The following is a 22,383-nucleotide window of genomic DNA, read 5'->3' on the forward strand; positions in this document are numbered from 1 at the left end:
TACCCCCCCCCCCCTTTACGCCCCCTCTTCTTCAAGCCTGCAAGGCTCTTCTGCATAGAATTTGGAGGCCAATCCTTCTCTTCAAGAGGATTACCTCTTCTGTCCATTAGAGGAAACGAAACTGATCTCATCATCTTGGTGACTAGGATGCTTCCTCCTATCAAGCCATCCTCCGCAACAGATGAAGTGGGTGAAGTACCAGCAACAGCACACAGGAAAGTCTCTCTCCGTTTGTTATCAGGTAGCACCCTGGTGGATTCAGGAGACAACTGGAGGTCCTCCGCCTGGTTGGAGGGGTGCAGAGAATCGGGGGGTAACCACAGCTTCGAAGTACATTTTGCCAAGCTTACTGGATGAAGTGGGCGGCGTACCAGGTACCGGGTGTAGGAAAGTCTCTCTCCGTTTAACAGGTAGCACCCCGGGGAATTCAGGAGACAACTGGAGGTCCTCCGCCTGGTTGGAGGGGTGCAGAGACTCGGGGGTAATCACTGCTTCGATGTACACTTTGCCAAGCTTACTGGATGAAGTGGGCGGTGTACCAGGTACCGGGTGTAGGAAAGTCTCTCTCCGTTTATCAGGTAGCACCCCGGGGAATTCAGGAGACAACTGGAGGTCCTCTGCCTGGTTTGAAGGGTGCAGAGACTCAGGGGTAATCACTGCTTCGATGTACACTTTGCCAAGCTTACTGGATGAAGTGGGCGAAGTACCAGGTACAGGCACCTCCTACTGGGTGGAGGGAGTTTAAATATCAGTGACTCACATCAATAGGCTGGAGACGCATTAGGGGTGTGCCGCCGCCCTAAGCAGTCAGTCAAGAGGCATGCACACAGCAAGAACTGGAGCAAGATTAGCAGGCTGGACTGACAGGTAAGATTGCGGTCTTGCATAGTGGGAGGTGGTGCACTATGCAAACACGCCGCCAGGGATGTTACAGTTAGTCACACAAAAAATAGATTTTTTTTACTCTGCATACAGCTGAATTTCAACAACACAAAATGACAAGATGGCTTATGACTAGTGTTGAGCGAGCATGCTCAACACTGCTCGGTACTCGCCCGAGCATCTCACTACTCGGGATGTTCGGCGAGCACCGAGCATTTCTGGGTTACTCGGGCGGGAGCTCGGGTCTCCGGCCTGCACGTTTGGCGCTCTTTACAGAGCCAATGAACATGCAAGGATTGCCAGCCAGTCACTGTAATGCCACAGCCATGTTGTTTGTGGGCATTACAGTGATTGGATGGCCGCACAGCATCACCTCGAGTATTTAAAACCGGGCGCCGCCATCTTGGACATAGTTGCTTCGGATCAGACAGTGTAGGGTCAGTGCTGCTGAGCTAGGGAGAGATTTATACTGCGAAATAGTTAGTGTAGGGTCTCTAAAGCCAGCCAAATCATGCAAACAGTCCTTCTCAGGACTAATATCCATCCTAGATATCAGGCAGGCAGGCAGTATAGGAGATGCAGTGGTTATACCAACAAACACTGCATTACAGTCCTGTGTGCTCCTGTTGGTCAAATTGCAAGACTTATCCCCAGGTCTCAGGGGCCAGGAAAAAATCCTTTTTTTTTCATCTAAATCCTGTTTGAGTGTCTCGCTGACTGTTCAGACACCAATATATCTATTTTAACAAGTCTGGTATACACCAGGAAATTATAACTGTGGTTTTGCAGTTCCACGGTTCAAATCTCTGTATTATCCACTTCTTTGTCTTTTTTGCATAAAAAAAAAAACATTTTCAGTGTCTCGCTGACTGTTTAGACACCAATATATCTGTTTAAAAGAGTCTGGCGTAGGTCAGAGAACTAGAACTGTGCTTTTACTCTTCCACAGTTCAAATCTGGGTGTTATCAACCTGCTTGCCTTTTTTCCCATAAAAAAAAACTGTTGGTGTGTGTCGTTGACTGTTCAGCCACGAATATATCTATTTTAACAAGTCTGGTATACACCAGGAAATTATAACTGTGACTTTGCAGTTCCACGGTTCAAATCTCTGTGTTATCCACTTTTTTGCATAAAAAAAACCATTTTCAGTGTCTCGCTGACTGTTCAGACACCAATATATCTCTTTAAAAGAGTCTGGTGTAGGCCAGAGAACTAGAACTGTGTTTTTCCTCTTCCACAGTTCAAATCTCCTTTTTATTACCCTTTTGCCATGGATAGTGCGAGTGTAAGCTATTTTACTTCATTTACAATGGGCAACGCGCGTGGCAAGGGACGTGGAACTGGAAGTTCTGGTGATGGTGCATGCAGAGAATGGGGCCATGGCCAAGGTGAAAATGTGCCACAACCAACAGCCACATCTTCTCGCTCCCAGTTCTTGACCGAATTACTAGAGAAGCACACAACAGCACCACTATTGCGAACTGATCAGTGTGAACAGGTTATTAATTGGATAGCAGATAATACTTCCAGTTACCTGGGTACCACCACCTCTGTTCTGTCTTCCACACGGTCAAGTGTTAGTAGCCGTGAGTCTCGACTGCATACTCCTCCTCACCCTGATGCTCCTTCCTCCCACCATGCCGAGTGTCGTCAGACAGCAACTGATCCCACAGTTGGACACTCTGAAGAGCTGTTCACTGGTCCATTTCCATATTTGTGCCCCTTTCCTGCTCCGCTTGAAGTGGTGGAAGAGGAGATCCCATGTAGCGATGGCCAAATATTTGAACAGCCACGGCCACAGGAAGGCAACGCTGGCAATTTGTCACAAGAGGTGGACGATGACGAGACACAATTGCCACGAAGTGAGGAGGAGGACCGTGGTGCGGAAGTGGAAGAGGAGGTGGATGATCTAGTAAATGACCCAACGTGGCAGGAGGACACGCAGAGCGAGGCCAGCAGCACACAGGGGGAGGGAGGCAGAGTACCCCAACAGGCAAGAAGAAGCCGTGTGGTGGCCGCAGACAGAAGACAGGCAACCGTTCCCCATTACACCAACACGAGGGACGTTGCTAGTACAACCGGTAGGTCTTCCAGAGTCTGGAATTTGTTTAAAGACTCTGCTGATAACCCCAAAAAGGCCATTTGTACCACCTACCAGGCCAGCATCAGCAGGGGTGACAAAACTACCAGTCTGACCACCACCAGCATGATCAGGCACATGTCAGCAAAGCACCCGACTCTGTGGGGCGAACCCCAGGGTCCACGACCAGTGTCAGCGGGTGTCACCACTGCTTCTTCCGCTGTTGTGCGTGTAAGAGAACCCCCTGTTGTGTGTTCAAGGCAATCCCCTGTCCATACTGCATGCAAAGATGCCCCCTTCTCTCAGTCTTCACTTGTTATGGCAGTTTCTCAAGAAACAGCATCCACGTCCACGTCCCACCGCAGCGTTCAATTGTCCATATCCCATACCTTTGAACGAAAGCGGAAATTCGCAGCCAACGCCCCAAAGGCCACAGTCCTAAATTCGCACATTTCACGACTGCTTGCATTGGAAATGCTGCCTTTTAGGCTGGTGGAGACGGAATCCTTCCGCAACCTTATGGCGGTGGCCGTCCCTCGGTACTCTGTCCCCAGCCGACACTATTTTGCCCGGTGTGCCATCCCCGCACTACACATGCACGTGTCCCAAAACATCTGCCGTGCCCTCAACAACGCAGTTACTGGGAGAGTCCACCTGACAACGGACACGTGGACAAGTGCTTGTGGCCAGGGACGGTACATCTCCCTGATGGCACACTGGGTAAACATAGTGGAAGCCGGGACCCAGACGGACCTTGGGACGGAACACATCCTCCCCACACCGAGGATTGCGGGCCCTATGTCAGTCAGAGTTGCCCCCACAGTGTACAGCTCCTGCGCATCATCCTCCTCCTCCTCCTCATGTTCAGCCTCCATCTCAGATATTACCACATCAGTTACAAGCTGGAAGCACTGCAGAACTGCCTCAGCCAAGCAGCAACAGGCTGTGCTGAAACTCATAAGCTTAGGTGATAAACCTCACACTGCTTGTGAGTTGTGGACAGCTGTGAAAGAGCAGGCAGATCTGTGGCTGAGACCGCTGAACCTACATCCAGGCATGGTCGTGTGTGACAATGGCCGTAACCTGGTGGCGGCTCTGAGGCAAGGCGACATCACACACGTACCATGCCTGGCTCATGTGCTTAACCTTGTGGTTCAGCGGTTTCTTAAATCGTACCCAGAGTTGCCAGATCTGCTCGTCAAAGTACACCACCTGTCAGCTCATTTTCGGAAGTCGGCTACAGCTTCCGCCGCCCTTGCTGTGTTGCAGCAGCGTTTGCAGCTTCCGGCACAGCGACTGGTGTGTGATGTCCCCACACGTTGGAACTCTACCCTCCACATGTTGCAAAGGATTTGTGAGCAGAAGAGAGCAGTTGTTGAGTACCAGCTGCAACAAAGCCGTCGATATTCAGGTCAGACTCCACACATAAGACCTCAGGAGTGAACCTGGATGTCTGACATATGTACTATCCTGTAGGTAGAAAATTAGCGTGCACACTGTCTAGTATAATCGAGGTGCAGATGCAATGGACTGGTAGTGTTCGTAAATTGCATAGAAATAAGTTGATCGCACACTCTCTGGAATTTGCTTTTTTGGTGTAAATTTATTCACACAGGAAAAGAATATACAATGGTGACAATAAATGGCGACAGTAAGACGTTTCGGCCACCCAGGCCTTATTCATTAAGTCGCTACTGCAAAAAAGACAAATAGCATGATGAGAATACAGAAAACATAAAAAATAAAGAAATAGTCCTATCAAAGGGAATACATTTTTAAGGATACCTAATATTGGGTAGGTTAGTATAAGAATAGATAGTATAGGTAAACAGAAGATAGTGGGGGAGGGAGGTAGGGGAAGGAGGGGAGGGGGGGTGTTTACAGTTATGCAAACAATTAGTGAAAACAGTAAAAACATTAATAGGCAGTCATGGAGTACCAGGGGGAGCCCAGATGTTAAGTACAGGGGTAGGGGTTTTCCTTACTTGTATCTGGTTAAGATAATGGGACAAAGGAAGACACCAGAGTATACAGGTGGAGAGTCCAATTTGAAGCTGTAATGATGAGGGGATACGTGTCAGTGTCATCAAGTACTGGAATGCGTACATAATATCATGAATAGAGATACCTTCACATTGGTACTAGGGTTCATCTGCCCGTGGAGAGCTGCAATAGAGGTAGTGACTATTACACATGATGTCAGTAATGGAGGAATGAGAGCTTTTTAGCTGGAATGAGTAAATACCTGTGGATCCTGCCTCATCGACGTCTCATAGGTGGGGTTCCCAAGTGTGGTGGCTGCGGAGGGTGTATGAGCGGCGTTCCCACGCTGTGCTGTGGGCAATGTGGGGGCCTGCCTTCCTTTTGTATGCAGCGTCGCGCGCTGCCGGAAGTGCGTCATAGAGGGGGCGTGTCCCGGAAGTGACGAGTCACGATCACGTGACGGAAGCTTCCATTCATCTCCATGGTAATAGTAAACCATGCACTAAGTGGTGGGCAGTACCATAGAGGGGGAGGTGTGACTGTAGTATAGTGTTGGGTATATACTAAGTAGTGATGCGTCGCAGTGGGTCACGTGGGGAAGTCTAGCACAGGTAGTCATAGTGATGGTAAACAATTGCTGTCTGTGTAAGTCTTTTGAAATGAAAATAATGTTAACGAGGGCTATTGTAGTTAGCCACATCCAGTGTGGCAAAAACTGGCTTCCATTACCTGACCACTTCTCAAAAGCTAAACACACTGTGGCTCAGCTCCGCTTCCAGGTCATTGAACACGTAGCCAGACCTAGACGAGGGGGTAACCACATTAGTCTTCTAAAACAACGGGAATCCTACTGGATATATACTTTACAAACCCTCTCTCCTAAGGGACTCAACAGGGAAATAGACTGGATTTACTAACTGTTTTCCTTCCTTTACAGACCCACTGAACCATACTAACCTATTAGGTGAGTTAACTGCACCCCAGTATACAGTGACGACTCTTCCCCTCATTTACACGTGTCCACCCTGACCCTTCAATATAAAAAAACTCTCTTAACCGTTTATCCCTACACAATGCTCTTGACCCCCTTTGGGGTCCTACACTATCCTAAAGTATAACATCATACTTCATCCCTATGCGTACTTTACCTTATGCCTGTTTAATTAACCTCCCCCTGGTCCATCCTAACTACAATAGCCCGCGTTAACATTATTTTCATTTCAAAAGACTTACACAGACAGCAATTGTTTACCATCACTATGACTACCTGTGCTAGACTTCCCCACGTGACCCACTGCGACGCATCACTACTTAGTATACATCCAACACTATATTACAGTCACACCTCCCCCTCTATGGTACTGCCCACCACTTAGTGCATGGTTTACTATTACCATGGAGATGAATGGCAGCTTCCGTCACGTGATCGTGACTCGTCACTTCCGGGACACGCCCCCTCTATGACGCACTTCCGGAAGTGCGCGACGCTGCATACAAAAGGAAGGCAGGCCCCCACATTGCCCACAGCACAGCGTGGGAACGCCGCTCATACACCCTCCGCAGCCACCACACGTGGGAACCCCACCTATGAGACGTCCATGACGCAGGATCCACAGGTATTTACTCATTCCAGCCAAAAAGCTCTCATTCCTCCATTACTGACATCATGTGTAATAGTCACTACTTCTATTGCAGCTCTCCACGGGCAGATGAACCCTAGTACCAATGTGAAGGTATCTCTATTCATGATATTATGTACGCATTCCAGTACTTGATGACACTGACACGTATCCCCTCATCATTACAGCTTCAAATTGGACTCTCCACCTGTATACTATGGTGTCTTCCTTTGTCCCATTATCTTAACCAGATACAAGTAAGGAAAACCCCTACTCCTGTACTTAACATCTGGGCTCCCCCTGGTACTCCATGACTGCCTATGAATGTTTTTACTGTTTTCACTAATTGTTTGCATAACTGTAAACACCCCCACCTCCCTCCCCCACTATCTTCTGTTTACCTATACTATCTATTCTTATACTAACCTACCCAAAATTAGGTATCCTTAAAAATGTATTCCCTTTGATAGGACTATTTCTTTATTTTTTATGTTTTCTGTATTCTCATCGTGCTATTTGTCTTTTTTGCAGTAGCGACTTAATGAATAAGGCCTGGGTGGCCGAAACGTCTTACTGTCGCCATTTAGTGTCACCATTGTATATTCTTTTCCTGTGTAAATAAATTTACACCAATAAAGCAAATTCCAGAGAGTGTGCGATCAACTTATTTCTATGCATATGTACCATCCTGACAAACTTTGAGGAGTCCACCAAGATGGTGAGTGGCGATGACGCCATCATTAGCATCAGCATCCCACTTGTCTGTCTTTTGCATCGCTCTCTGCAGAGAATTAAAGAGGAGGCATTGCAGCCAGAGTATGATGAGATGGATCAAGAAGCTGTAGAGGGCGATTACACACAGTCCAGCCTCATCTCATCCCAACGTGCATTGGGGGACAATGAGGGAGAGGAGGAGGAGGAGGAAGAACAGGAGCAGGTATCATGCGCTGTAGACGGTACTACCTGCACAACTGTCATACCGTCGGTTCAGCGAGGGTGGCCTGAGGGCAGGGGGGAGGAGGAGGAGAGCATGGTCACTTGTCCTCTTGGTCAGGACACGGAAGTCTTGCCTGTTAGCAGTCTGGCATGCATGGCTGAGGTTATGTTACGCTGCCTTTCCCATGACCCTCGAGTTCTCAAAATTTTGGGTGACAGTCATTACTGGTTGGTGACACTTCTAGACCCACGCTACATGGAGAACTTTATATCTCTTATTCCTGAGGCGGACAGGTCTACAAAAATGGGGCAGTACCAGAAGGCCCCTGTTGCGGAACTATTAAAAAAATTCCCATCTGAAAACGCTGGCGGCAGAGGTCACAGTTCGTTGGACAACCAAGGACTACAGGTGAGAGAGACACAACTCCAATCCATCAGAGGCAGGGGAACACTGTCAAAGTTCTGAGAGAATTTTCCCAGCCCCTCCCATCGCACAGGCCCTGAGGCGCGTGGTACTCTCACAAGGAGTGCAAAATTTGGGAAGATGCTGAGGGAGTACCTTGCTGACCGTACCAGCGTCCTCCGTGATTCCTCTGTACCTTTTAATTATTGGGTATCCAAGCTGGACACTTGGAATGAACTCGCTCTCTGCGCCTTGGAGGTCCTGCCCTGCCCTGCCGCTAGCGTGTTATCGGAGCATGTTTTTAGTGCCGCTGGGGGAATTATAACTGATAAGCGCACTCACCTGTCAACTGACAATGCTGACAAGCTGACCCTTATAAATATGAACAAGGGCTGGATTGGGCCAGACTTCTCATCACCACCAAATGACAGCAGAGTAACATAAAGTCAAATCCACTGTGTTATTTCGGGAGGTGTATTCCCATGCACTGCTTCACACCCACAGATGGGTATATGCTTCCTCATTTCGGCTGTTTTTTGCTCTTCTCCTTACCCTCAGCCTCCGCCAACACTATACCACCAGGGTGACCGTGGTCTGTGTTGCCAGCATTGCAAGTTCCTCCATCCTAATTTTTGGCAGCTTTTGCTTGGAAGGCACAGGCAAAGACTATGGGAGACCAACTCCCCAATAATGGGAATAATGTTTTTAATATGCTGTACTGCATGGCTCTTGTAAGGGGCATTGCATGTTCCTCTGTCCTAATTTTTGGCAGCTTTTGCTTGGAAGGCATAGGCAAAGACTATGGGAGACCCACTCCCCACTAATGGGAATAATGTTTTTAATATGCTGTACTGCATGGCTCTTGTAAGGGGCATTGCATGTTCCTCTGTCCTAATTTTTGGCAGCTTTTGCTTGGAAGGCATAGGCAAAGACTATGGGAGACCCACTCCCCAATAATGGGACTTATGTTTGTAATATGCTGTACTGCATGGCTCTTGTAAAGGGCATTGCAAGTTCCTCCGTCCTAATTTTTTGGCAGCTTTTGCTTGGAAGGCAAAGGCAAAGACTATGGGAGACCCACTCCCCAATAATGGGAATAATGTTTTTAATATGCTGTACTGCATGGCTCTTGAAGGGGCATTGCAAGTTAATCCGTCCTAATTTTGGGGAGCTTTTGCTTGGAAGGCATAGGCAAAGACAATGGGAGACCCACTCCCCAATAATGGGAATAATGTTTATAATATGCTGTGCTGCATGTCTCTTGTAAGGGGCATTGCAAGCTCCTCCATCCTAATTTTTGGCAGCTTTTGCTTGGAAGGCATAGGCAAAGAATATGGGAGACCCACTCCCCAATAATGGGAATAATGTTTTTAATATGCTGTACTGCATGGCTCTTGTAAGGGGCATTGCAAGTTCATCCGTCCTAATTTTTGGCAGCTTTTGCTTGGAAGGCAAAGGCAAAGACTATGGGAGACCCACTCCCCAATAATGGGAATAATGTTTTTAATATGCTGTACTGCATGGCTCTTGTAAGGGGCATTAAAATCGTCTTGTTAAGCTACTGTGACCTCCACGTCTCTTCCAAGGGTCATTGATATTGTCTTTTTATTCCACTGCGACCTCCACCACTCTTCCAAGGGGCATTGATATTGTTTTTTTATTTCACTGCGACCTCCACCACTCTTCCAAGGGTCATTGATATTGTCTTTTTATTCCACTGTAACCTCCACCACTCTTCCAAGGGGCATTGATATTGTCTTTTTATTCCACTGGGACCTCCACGTCTCTTCCAAGGGGCATTAAAACCATCTTGTTAAACTACATTGAACTCCACGTCTCTTCCAAGGGGCATTAAAACCATCTTGTTAAGCTACTGTGACCTCCACTTCTCTTCCAAAGGGCATTAAAACCGTCTTGTTAAGCTACTGTGACCTCCGCGTCTCTTCTAAGGGGCATTGATATTGTCTTTTTATTCCACTGGGACCTCCACGTCTCTTCCAAGGGGCATTAAAACCGTCTTGTTAAACCACTTTGAACTCCACTTCTCTTCCAAGGGGTATTAAAACCGTCTTGTTAAGCTTCCGTGACCTCCAAGTCTCTTCCAAGGGGCATTAAAACCATCTTGTTAAGCTACTGTGACCTCCACGTCTCTTCCAAGGGGCAATGATATTGTCTTTTTATTCCACTCCGACCTCCACCACTCTTCCAAGGGGCATTGATATTGTCTTTTTATTCCACTGTGACCTCCACCACTCTTCCAAGGGGCATTGATATTGTCTTTTTATTCCACTGGGACCTCCACCACTCTTCCAAGGGGCATTGATATTGTCTTTTTATTCCACTGGGACCTCCACGTCTCTTCCAAGGGGCATTAAAACCATCTTGTTAAACCACATTGAACGCCACGTCTCTTCCAAGGAGCATTAAAAACATCTTATTAAGCTACTGTGACCTTCACGTCTCTTCCAAGGGGCATTAAAACCATCTTGTTAAGCTACTGTGACCTCCACGTCTCTTCCAAGGAGCATTGATATTGTCTTTCTATTCCTCTGGGACCTCCACGTCTCTTCCAAGGGGCATTAAAACCGTCTTGTTAAACCACTCTGAACACATCTCTTCCAAGGGGCATTAAAACAGTCTTGTTAAACCACTCTGAACTCCACATCTCTTCCAAGGGGCATTAAAACCGTCTTGTTAAGCTACTGTGACCTCCACGTCTCTTCCAAGGGGCAATAAATCCATCTTGTTAAGCTACTGTGACCTCCACGTCTCTTCCAAGGGGCATTGATATTGTCATTTTATTCCACTGGGACCTCCACGTCTCTTCCAAGGGGCATTAAAACAGTCTTGTTAAAGCACTCTGAACTCCACTTCTCTTCCAAGGGGCATTAAAACGGTCTTGTTAAGCTACTGTGACCTCCGCGTCTCTTCTAAGGGGCATTGATATTGTCTTTTTATTCCACTGGGACCTCCACGTCTCTTCCAAGGGGCATTAAAACCGTCTTGTTAAACCACTTTGAACTCCACTTCTCTTCCAAGGGGTATTAAAACCGTCTTGTTAAGCTTCCGTGACCTCCAAGTCTCTTCCAAGGGGCATTAAAACCATCTTGTTAAGCTACTGTGACCTCCACGTCTCTTTCAAGGGGCAATGATATTGTCTTTTTATTCCACTCCGACCTCCACCACTCTTCCAAGGGGCATTGATATTGTCTTTTTATTCCACTGTGACCTCCACCACTCTTCCAAGGGGCATTGATATTGTCTTTTTATTCCACTGGGACCTCCACCACTCTTCCAAGGGGCATTGATATTGTCTTTTTATTCCACTTGGACCTCCACGTCTCTTCCAAGGGGCATTAAAACCATCTTGTTAAACCACATTGAACGCCACGTCTCTTCCAAGGGGCATTAAAAACATCTTGTTAAGCTACTGTGACCTTCATGTCTCTTCCAAGGGGCATTAAAACCATCTTGTTAAGCTACTGTGACCTCCACGTCTCTTCCAAGGAGCATTGATATTGTCTTTCTATTCCTCTGGGACCTACACGTCTCCTCCAAGGGGCATTAAAACCGTCTTGTTAAACCACTCTGAACACATCTCTTCCAACGGGCATTAAAACAGTCTTGTTAAACCACTCTGAACTCCACATCTCTTCCAAGGGGCATTAAAACCGTCTTGTTAAGCTACTGTGACCTCCACGTCTCTTCCAAGGGGCAATAAATCCATCTTGTTAAGCTACTGTGACCTCCACGTCTCTTCCAAGGGGCATTGATATTGTCATTTTATTCCACGGGGACCTCCACGTCTCTTCCAAGGGGCATTAAAACAGTCTTGTTAAAGCACTCTGAACTCCACTTCTCTTCCAAGGGGCATTAAAACGGTCTTGTTAAGCTACTGTGACCTCCACGTCTCTTCCAAGGGGCAATGATATTGTCTTTTTATTCCACTGCGACCTCCACCACTCTTCCAAGGGGCATTGATATTGTCATTTTATTCCACTGTGACCTCCACCACTCTTCCAAGGGGCATTGATATTGTCTTTTTATTCCACTGGGACCTCCATGTCTCTTCCAAGGGGCATTAAAACCATCTTGTTAAACCACATTGAACTCCACGTCTCTTCCAAGGGGCATTAAAACCATCTTGTTAAGCTACTGTGACCTTCACGTCTCTTCCAGGGGGCATTAAAACCATCTTGTTAAGCTACTGTGACCTCCACGTCTCTTCCAAGGGGCATTGATATTGTCTTTTTATTCCTCTGGGACCTCCACGTCTCTTCCAAGGGGCATTAAAACCGTCTTGTTAAACCACTCTGAACTCCACATCTCTTCCAAGGGGCATTAAAACCGTCTTGTTAAGCTACTGTGACCTCCACGTCTCTTCCAAGGGGCATTAAATCCATCTTGTTAAGCTACTGTGACCTCCACGTCTATTCCAAGGGGCATTGATATTGTCTTTTTATTCCACTGGGACCTCCACGTCTGTTCCAAGGATGAATTTAAACCGTCTTGTTAAAGCACTCTGAACTCCACTTTTCTTCCAAGGGGCATTAAAACTGTCTTGTTAAGCTACTGTGATCTCCACGTCTGTTCCAAGGGACAATGATATTGTCTTTTTATTCCACTGCGACCTCCACCACTCTTCCAAGGAGCATTGATATTGTCTTTTTATTCCACTGCGACCTCCACCACTCTTCCAAGGAGCATTGATATTGTCTTTTTATTCCACTGGGACCTCCACGTCTCTTCCAAGGGGCATTAAAACCATCTTGTTAAGCTACTGTGACCTCCACGTCTCTTCCAAGGGGCATTGATATTGTCTTTTTATTCCACTGGGACCTCCACGTCTCTTCCAAGGGGCATTAAAACCGTCTTGTTAAACCACTCTGAACTCCACGTCTCTTCCAAGGGGCATTAAAACTGTATTGTTAAGCTACTGTGACCTCCACGTCTCTTCCAAGGGGCAATAAATCCATCTTGTTAAGCTACTGTGACCTCCACGTCTCTTCCAAGGGGCATTGATATTGTCATTTTATTCCACTGGGACCTCCACGTCTCTTCCAAGGGGCATTAAAACAGTCTTGTTAAAGCACTCTGAACTCCACTTCTCTTCCAAGGGGCATTAAAACGGTCTTGTTAAGCTACTGTGACCTCCACGTCTCTTCCAAGGGGCAATGATATTGTCTTTTTATTCCACTGCGACCTCCACCACTCTTCCAAGGGGCATTGATATTGTCATTTTATTCCACTGTGACCTCCACCACTCTTCCAAGGGGCATTGATATTGTCTTTTTATTCCACTGGGACCTCCATGTCTCTTCCAAGGGGCATTAAAACCATCTTGTTAAACCACATTGAACTCCACGTCTCTTCCAAGGGGCATTAAAACCATCTTGTTAAGCTACTGTGACCTTCACGTCTCTTCCAAGGGGCATTAAAACCATCTTGTTAAGCTACTGTGACCTCCACGTCTCTTCCAAGGGGCATTGATATTGTCTTTTTATTCCTCTGGGACCTCCACGTCTCTTCCAAGGGGCATTAAAACCGTCTTGTTAAACCACTCTGAACTCCACATCTCTTCCAAGGGGCATTAAAACCGTCTTGTTAAGCTACTGTGACCTCCACGTCTCTTCCAAGGGGCATTAAATCCATCTTGTTAAGCTACTGTGACCTCCACGTTTATTCCAAGGGGCATTGATATTGTCTTTTTATTCCACTGGGACCTCCACGTCTGTTCCAAGGATGAATTTAAACCGTCTTGTTAAAGCACTCTGAACTCCACTTTTCTTCCAAGGGGCATTAAAACTGTCTTGTTAAGCTACTGTGATCTCCACGTCTGTTCCAAGGGACAATGATATTGTCTTTTTATTCCACTGCGACCTCCACCACTCTTCCAAGGAGCATTGATATTGTCTTTTTATTCCACTGCGACCTCCACCACTCTTCCAAGGAGCATTGATATTGTCTTTTTATTCCACTGGGACCTCAACGTCTCTTCCAAGGGGCATTAAAACCATCTTGTTAAGCTACTGTGACCTCCACGTCTCTTCCAAGGGGCATTGATATTGTCTTTTTATTCCACTGGGACCTCCACGTCTCTTCCAAGGGGCATTAAAACCGTCTTGTTAAACCACTCTGAACTCCACGTCTCTTCCAAGGGGCATTAAAACTGTCTTGTTAAGCTACTCTGACCTCCACGTCTCTTCCAAGGGGCAATAAATCCATCTTGTTAAGCTACTGTGACCTCCACGTCTCTTCCAAGGGGCATTGATATTGTCATTTTATTCCACTGGGACCTCCACGTCTCTTCCAAGGGGCATTAAAACAGTCTTGTTAAAGCACTCTGAACTCCACTTCTCTTCCAAGGGGCATTAAAACGGTCTTGTTAAGCTACTGTGACCTCCACGTCTCTTCCAAGGGGCAATGATATTGTCTTTTTATTCCACTGCGACCTCCACCACTCTTCCAAGGGGCATTGATATTGTCATTTTATTCCACAGTGACCTCCACCACTCTTCCAAGGGGCATTGATATTGTCTTTTTATTCCACTGGGACCTCCATGTCTCTTCCAAGGGGCATTAAAACCATCTTGTTAAACCACATTGAACTCCACGTCTCTTCCAAGGGGCATTAAAACCATCTTGTTAAGCTACTGTGACCTTCACGTCTCTTCCAAGGGGCATTAAAACCATCTTGTTAAGCTACTGTGACCTCCACGTCTCTTCCAAGGGGCATTGATATTGTCTTTTTATTCCTCTGGGACCTCCACGTCTCTTCCAAGGGGCATTAAAACCGTCTTGTTAAACCACTCTGAACTCCACATCTCTTCCAAGGGGCATTAAAACCGTCTTGTTAAGCTACTGTGACCTCCACGTCTCTTCCAAGGGGCATTAAATCCATCTTGTTAAGCTACTGTGACCTCCACGTCTATTCCAAGGGGCATTGATATTGTCTTTTTATTCCACTGGGACCTCCACGTCTGTTCCAAGGAAGAATTTAAACCGTCTTGTTAAAGCACTCTGAACTCCACTTCTCTTCCAAGGGGCATTAAAACTGTCTTGTTAAGCTACTGTGATCTCCACGTCTGTTCCAAGGGACAACGATATTGTCTTTTTATTCCACTGCGACCTCCACCACTCTTCCAAGGAGCATTGATATTGTCTTTTTATTCCACTGTAACATCCACCACTCTTCCAAGGGGCATTGATATTGTCTTTTTATTCCACTGGGACCTCCACGTCTCTTCCAAGGGGCATTAAAACCATCTTGTTAAGCTACTGTGACCTCCACGTCTCTTCCAAGGGGCATTGATATTGTCTTTTTATTCCACTGGGACCTCCACGTCTCTTCCAAGGGGCATTAAAACAGTCTTGTTAAACCACTCTGAACTCCACGTCTCTTCCAAGGGGCATTAAAACTGTCTTGTTAAGCTACTGTGACCTCCACGTCTCTTCCAAGGGGCAATAAATCCATCTTGTTAAGCTACTGTGACCTCCACGTCTCTTCCAAGGGGCATTGATATTGTCATTTTATTCCACTGGGACCTCCACGTCTCTTCCAAGGGGCATTAAAACAGTCTTGTTAAAGCACTCTGAACTCCACTTCTCTTCCAAGGGGCATTAAAACGGTCTTGTTAAGCTACTGTGACCTCCACGTCTCTTCCAAGGGGCAATGATATTGTCTTTTTATTCCACTGCGACCTCCACCACTCTTCCAAGGGGCATTGATATTGTCATTTTATTCCACTGTGACCTCCACCACTCTTCCAAGGGGCATTGATATTGTCTTTTTATTCCACTGGGACCTCCATGTCTCTTCCAAGGGGCATTAAAACCATCTTGTTAAACCACATTGAACTCCACGTCTCTTCCAAGGGGCATTAAAACCATCTTGTTAAGCTACTGTGACCTTCACGTCTCTTCCAAGGGGCATTAAAACCATCTTGTTAAGCTACTGTGACCTCCACGTCTCTTCCAAGGGGCATTGATATTGTCTTTTTATTCCTCTGGGACCTCCACGTCTCTTCCAAGGGGCATTAAAACCGTCTTGTTAAACCACTCTGAACTCCACATCTCTTCCAAGGGGCATTAAAACCGTCTTGTTAAGCTACTGTGACCTCCACGTCTCTTCCAAGGGGCATTAAATCCATCTTGTTAAGCTACTGTGACCTCCACGTCTATTCCAAGGGGCATTGATATTGTCTTTTTATTCCACTGGGACCTCCACGTCTGTTCCAAGGATGAATTTAAACCGTCTTGTTAAAGCACCCTGAACTCCACTTCTCTTCCAAGGGGCATTAAAACTGTCTTGTTAAGCTACTGTGATCTCCACGTCTGTTCCAAGGGACAATGATATTGTCTTTTTATTCCACTGCGACCTCCACCACTCTTCCAAGGAGCATTGATATTGTCTTTTTATTCCACTGTAACATCCACCACTCTTCCAAGGGGCATTGATATTGTCTTTTTATTCCACTGGGACCTCCACTTCACTTCCAAGGGGCATTAAAACCATCTTGTTAAGCTACTGTGACCTCCACGTCTCTTCCAAGGAGCATTGATATTGTCTTTTTATTCCACTGGGACCTCTACGTCTCTTCCAAGGGGCATTAAAACCGTCTTGTTAAACCACTCTGAACTCCACGTCTCTTCCAAGGGGCATTAAAACTGTCTTGTTAAGCTACTGTGACCTCCACGTTGTTATGCACATGCCCGGACTGACTGGCGTGTGCGTGATTAGTGATCCCACTGTGCCATGAACCGGAGAGTGCCTGGAGGGGCGTAACTAAGTATCAACCCGATCCGACCCAGGTCGCATGACGGCTACGACGCCGTGCACCAGGGAGGAACCGAGCAGAGGGACGAGATGCGACTCCATGTCAGACCCCGGACACGGCTGTTGACCCACACTGGGGAATACAGGAACAGGCAGGTTAGAGCACAGGCTGGGTAGGGTCCAGTACAGACTGGGAGACGGGTTCAGAGCCGCAGATGCGGTAATCAAGCAGAGTAAAGCGAAACCGCAGGTTCGGTGGACAGGGCTGAACAGAGCAAAACCGCAGATGCGGTGGACAAGGCTGAGCAGAGCGAAACCGCAGATGCGGTGGACAAGGCTGAGCAGAGCGAAACCGCAGGTGCGGTGGACAAGGCTGAGGAGAGCGAAACCGCAGGTGCAGTGGACAGGGGTGAGCAGAGCAAAACTGCAGGTGCGGTGGACAGGGCTGAGCTGAGCAAAATCGCAGGTGCGGTGGACAGGGCTGAGCAGAGCGAAACCACAGGTGCGGTGGACAGGACTGAGCAGAGCGAAACCGCAGGTGCGGAGGACAGGGCTGGGCAGAGTGAAACCGCAGGTGCGGTGGACAGGGTTGAGCAGAGCAAAATCGCAGGTGCGGTGGACAAAGCTGAGCTGATCAAAACCGCAGATGCAGTGGACAAAGCTGAGCAGAGCGAAACCACAGATGCGGTGGACAAGGCTGAGCAGAGCGAAACCGCCAATGTGGTGGACAAGGCTGAGCAGAGCGAAACCGCAGATGCGGTGGACAAGGCTGAGCGGGCAGGAACTGCCAGAGCGGTAAGTAAGGCAGAGCAGAGACAAACCACCGGGGCGGTAAGCAAGTCAGAGCAAGGGAAAACTGCCAAAGCGGTGAGCAAAGACAGAGCAGAGGGGACAGGGCTCCGTACAGACTGAAAGGGAAAGGCAGAACCAGATACACACAAGGTAATTGCAAAGAAGTAGCGAGTGGACTCCAAACTCACAAGCGGAAGTACAGCGACAACGAGTAGGAGTTAGGTGCTGGTTCAGACTCTGCAGAAAAAGGAAAGGTACAGACAGAGAAGAACAGGTAACAGGCTAGGAGAGTGTTCAGACAGGAACTGAGTGTTAAGACAGGAATTGATACTGCAGCGAGATACAGGAGTGAGTCTGGGTATGCGGTCCCCAGAAAGGCGGACAAACAGGCTAGAAGACACAGACAACAGGTCTGGGTATGAGGCCCCCAGAAGGCAGGACGAACAGGCTAGGTGCGTGTTCAGACAGGCCTGGGAATACAGCCTCCAGGAAGGCGGGCAGGTAGGAAAAACAGAACAGGACCTGGCACATGAGGCAAGAAACCCTCTGAGGATAATATTTGCTCAGGCACAAGCTTCAAAGTGGAGCTGGTTTAAATATCCAGTGACAGACAGCAATAGGCTGAGGACTCGTTAGGGGTGTGCCCACAGCAGCTACAAAAAACAGGAAGTAACCAGGCCGCCGCCCTAAGCAGTCAGAACAGAGACAAACAGACAGCTTGAATAGAAGCCAGGCTAGCAGACTGGACTGAAGATCAAGTTTGCGATCTTGCATAGTGAGAGATGGTGCACCATGCAAGCCTGCCACCAGGTATGTTACACACGTCTCTTCCAAGGGACATTAAAACCATCTTGTTAAGCTACTGTGACCTCCGCGTCTCTTCCAAGGGGCATTGATATTGTCTTTTTTATTCCTCTGGGACCTCCACGTCTCTTCCAAGTGGCATTAAAACTGTCTTGTTAAACCACTCTGAACTCCACATCTCTTCCAAGGGGCATTAAAAACGTCTTGTTAAGCTACTGTGACCTCCACGTCTCTTCCAAAAGGCATTAAAACCGTATTGTTAAGCTACTGTGACCTCCACGTCTCTTCCAAGGGGCATTGATATTGTCTTTTTATTCCTCTGGGACCTCCACGTCTCTTCCAAGTGGCATTAAAACTGTCTTGTTAAACCACTCTGAACTCCACATCTCTTCCAAGGGGCATTAAAACCATCTTGTTAAGCTACTGTGACCTCCACGTCTCTTCCAAGGGGCCTTGATATTGTCTTTTTATTCCACTGGGACCTCCACGTCTCTTCCAAGGGGCATTAAAACCGTCTTGTTAAACCACTTTGAACTCCACTTCTCTTCCAAGTGGCATTAAAACCGTCTTGTTAAGCTACTGTGTCCTCCAAGTCTCTTCCAAGGGGCATTAAAACCATCTTGTTAAGCTACTGTGACCTCCACGACTCTTCCAAGGGGCAATGATATTGTCTTTTTATTCCACTGCGACCTCCACCACTCTTCCAAGGGGCATTGATATTGTCTTTTTATTCCACTGTGACCTCCACCACTCTTCCAAGGGGCATTGATATTGTCTTTTTATTCCACTGGGACCTCCACCACTCTTCCAAGGGGCATTGATATTGTCTTTTTATTCCACTGGGACCTCCACGTCTCTTCCAAGGGGCATTAAAACCATCTTGTTAAACCACATTGAACTCCACATCTCTTCCAAAGGGCATTAAAACCATCTTGTTAAGCTACTGTGACCTCCACGTCTCTTCCAAGGGTCATTAAAATCATCTTGTTAAGCTACTGTGACCTCCACGTCTCTTCCAAGAAGCATTGATATTGTGTTTATATTCCTCTGGGACCTCCACGTCTCTTCCAAGGGGCATTAAAACCGTCTTGTTAAACCACTCTGAACTCCACATCTCTTCCAAGGGGCATTAAAACCGTCTTGTTAAACCACTCTGAACTCCACATCTCTTCCAAGGGGCATTAAAACTGTCTTGTTAAGCTACTGTGACCTCCACGTCTCTTCCAAGGGGCATTAAATCCATCTTGTTAAGCTACTGTGACCTCCACGTCTCTTCCAAGGGGCATTGATATTGTCTTTTTATTCCACTGGGACCTCCACGTCTCTTCCAAGGGGCATTAAAACCGTCTTGTTAAGCTACTGTGACCTCCACGTTGTTATGCACATGCGCGGACTGACTGACGTGTGCGTGATTAGTGATCCCACTGTGCCATGAACCGGAGAGTGCCTGGAGGGGCGTAACTAAGTATCAACCCGATCAGACCCAGGTCGCACGACGGCTACGAAGCCGTGCACCAGGGAGGAACCGAGCAGAGGGACCAGATGCGACTCCATGTCAGACCCCGGACACGGCTGTTGACCCACACTGGGGAATAAAGGAACACTCAGGTTAGAGCACAGGCTGGGTAGGGTCCAGTACAGACTGGGAGACAGGTTCAGAGCCGCAGATGCGCTAATCATGCAGAGTAAAGCGAAACCGCATGTGCGGTGAACAAGGCTGAGCAGAGTGAAACCGCAGGTGCAGTGGACAGGGCTGAGCAGAGCGAAACCGTAGGTGCGGTGGACACGGCTGAGCAGAGCGAAACCGCAGGTGCGGTGGACAGGGCTGAGCAGAGCGAAACCACAGGTGCAGTGGACAGGGCTGAGCAGAGCAAAACCACAGGTGCGGTGGACAGGGCTGAACAGAGCGAAACCGCAGGTGCGGTGGACAGGGCTGGGCAGAGCGAAACTGCAGGTGCGGTGGACAGGGTTGAGCAGAGCGAAATCGCAAGTGCGGTGGACAGGGCTGAGCAGAGCGAAATCGCACTTGCGGTGGACAGGGCGGAGCAGAGCGAAACCGCAGATGCGGTGGACAAAGCTGAGCTGAGCAAAACCGCAGATGCGGTGGACAAAGCTGAGCAGAGCGAAACCACAGATGCGGTGGACAAGGCTGAGCAGAGCGAAACCGCCGATGTGGTGGACAAGGCTGAGCAGAGCGAAACCGCAGATGCGGTGGACAAGGCTGAGCGGGCAGGAACTGCCAGAGCGGTAAGTAAGGCAGAGCAGAGACAAACCACCGGGGCGGTAAGCAAGGCAGAGCAAGGGGAAAACCGCCAAAGCGGTGAGCAAAGACAGAGCAGAGGGGACAGGGCTCCGTACATACGGAACAGACTGAAAGGGAAAGGCAGAACCAGATACACACAAGGTAATTGCAAAGAAGTAGCTAGTGGACTCCAAACTCACAAGCGGAAGTACAGCGACAACGAGTAGGAGTTAGGTGCAGGTTCAGACTCTGCAGAAAAAGGAAAGGTACAGACAAAGAAGAACAGGTAACAGGCTAGGAGAGTGTTCAGACAGGAACTGAGTGTTAAGACAGGAACTGATACTGCAGCGAGATACAGGAGTGAGTCTGGGTATGCGGTCCCCAGAAAGGCGGACAAACAGGCTAGATGACACAGACAACAGGTCTGGGTATGCGGCCCCCAGAAGGCAGGATGAACAGGCTAGGAGCGTGTTCAGACAGGCCTGGGAATACAGCCTCCAGGAAGGCGGGCAGGCAAGAAAAACAGAACAGGACCTGGCACATGAGAGGCAAGAAGCCCTCTGAGGATAATATTTGCTCAGGCACCAGCTTCAAAGTGGAGCTGGTTTAAATATCCAGTGACAGACAGCAATAGGCTGAGGATGTGTTAGGGGTGTGCCCACAGCAGCTACAAAAAACAGGCAGTAACCGGGCCGCCGCCCTAAGCAGTCAGAACAGAGACAAACAGACAGCTTGAATAGAAGCCAGGCTAGCAGACTGGACTGAAGATCAAGTTTGCGATCTTGCATAGTGAGAGATGGTGCACCATGCAAGCCCGCCACCAGGTATGTTACACCCGTCTCTTCCAAGGGACATTAAAACCATCTTGTTAAGCTACTGTGACCTCCACGTCTCTACCAAGGGGCATTGATATTGTTTTTTTATTCCACTGGGACCTCCACGTCTCTTCCAAGGGGCATTAAAACCGTCTTGTTAAGCTACTATGACCTCCACGTCTCTTACAAGGGGCATTAAAACCATCTTGTTAAGCTACTGTGACCTCAACGTCTCTTCCAAGGGGCAATGATATTGTCTTTTTATTCCACTGTGACCTCCACCACTCTTCCAAGGGGCATTGATATTGTCTTTTTATTCCACTGTAATCTCCACCACTCTTCCAAGGGGGCATTGATATTTTCTTTTTATTCCACTGGGACCTCTACCACTCTTCCAAGGGGCATTGATATTGTCTTTTTATTCAACTGGGACCTCCACGTCTCTTCCAAGGTTAATTAAAACCGTATTGTTAAGCTTCTGTGAACTCCATGTCTCTTCCAAGTGGCATTGATATTGTCTTTTTATTCCACTGCAACCTCCACCACTCTTCCAAGGGGCATTGATATTGTCTTTTTATTCCACTGGGACCTCCACGTCTCTTCCAAGGGGCATTAAAACCGTCTTGTTAAACCACTCTGAACTCCACGTCTCTGCCAATGGGCAATAAAAACCATCTTGTTAAGCTACTGTGACCTCCACGTCTCTTCCAAGGGGCATTAAAACCATCTTGTTAAGCTACTGTGACCTTCACGTCTCTTTCAAGGGGCATTAAAACAGTCTAGTTAAGCTACTGCGACCTCCACCACTCTTCAAAGGGGCATTGATATTGTCTTTTTATTCCACTGGGACCTCCACGTCTCTTCCAAGGGGCATGAAAACCGTCTTGTTAAACTACTCTGAACTCCACGTCTCATCCAAGGGTCTCTAAAACCGTCTTGTTAAGCTACTGTGACCTCCACGTCTCTTCCAAGGTGCATTAAAACCAACTTGTTAAGATACTGTGACCCCCACGTCTCTTCCAAGGGGCATTGATAATGTCTTTTTATTCC

The 22,383-nt window shown here is 47.8% G+C and overlaps 3 long non-coding RNA genes across 3 annotated transcripts in view; 1 reads left to right on the forward strand and 2 right to left on the reverse strand.

The window, feature by feature from the left end:
- Positions 1 to 22,383, reverse strand: part of LOC141156695 (uncharacterized) — a 467,223-nt gene that overhangs the window by 167,753 nt on the left and 277,087 nt on the right. The gene's annotated exons all lie outside the window — the stretch shown is intronic.
- On the reverse strand, positions 4,954 to 6,189 carry LOC141172181 (uncharacterized). The gene is made up of 3 exons (XR_012252431.1): positions 5,209 to 6,189; positions 5,092 to 5,129; positions 4,954 to 5,017 (listed from the first exon to the last, which is right to left on the reverse strand). It is a non-coding gene; the product is annotated as an uncharacterized lncRNA (long non-coding RNA).
- LOC141172186 (uncharacterized) lies at positions 6,696 to 7,216 on the forward strand. Its single transcript, XR_012252433.1, has 2 exons — positions 6,696 to 6,822; positions 7,097 to 7,216. It is a non-coding gene; the product is annotated as an uncharacterized lncRNA (long non-coding RNA).

Source organism: Phyllobates terribilis, unplaced genomic scaffold, assembly GCF_046119375.1.
Source record: "Phyllobates terribilis strain yellow unplaced genomic scaffold, ASM4611937v1 Scaffold_1__5_contigs__length_1240528914, whole genome shotgun sequence".
NCBI lineage: Eukaryota > Metazoa > Chordata > Amphibia > Anura > Dendrobatidae > Phyllobates > Phyllobates terribilis.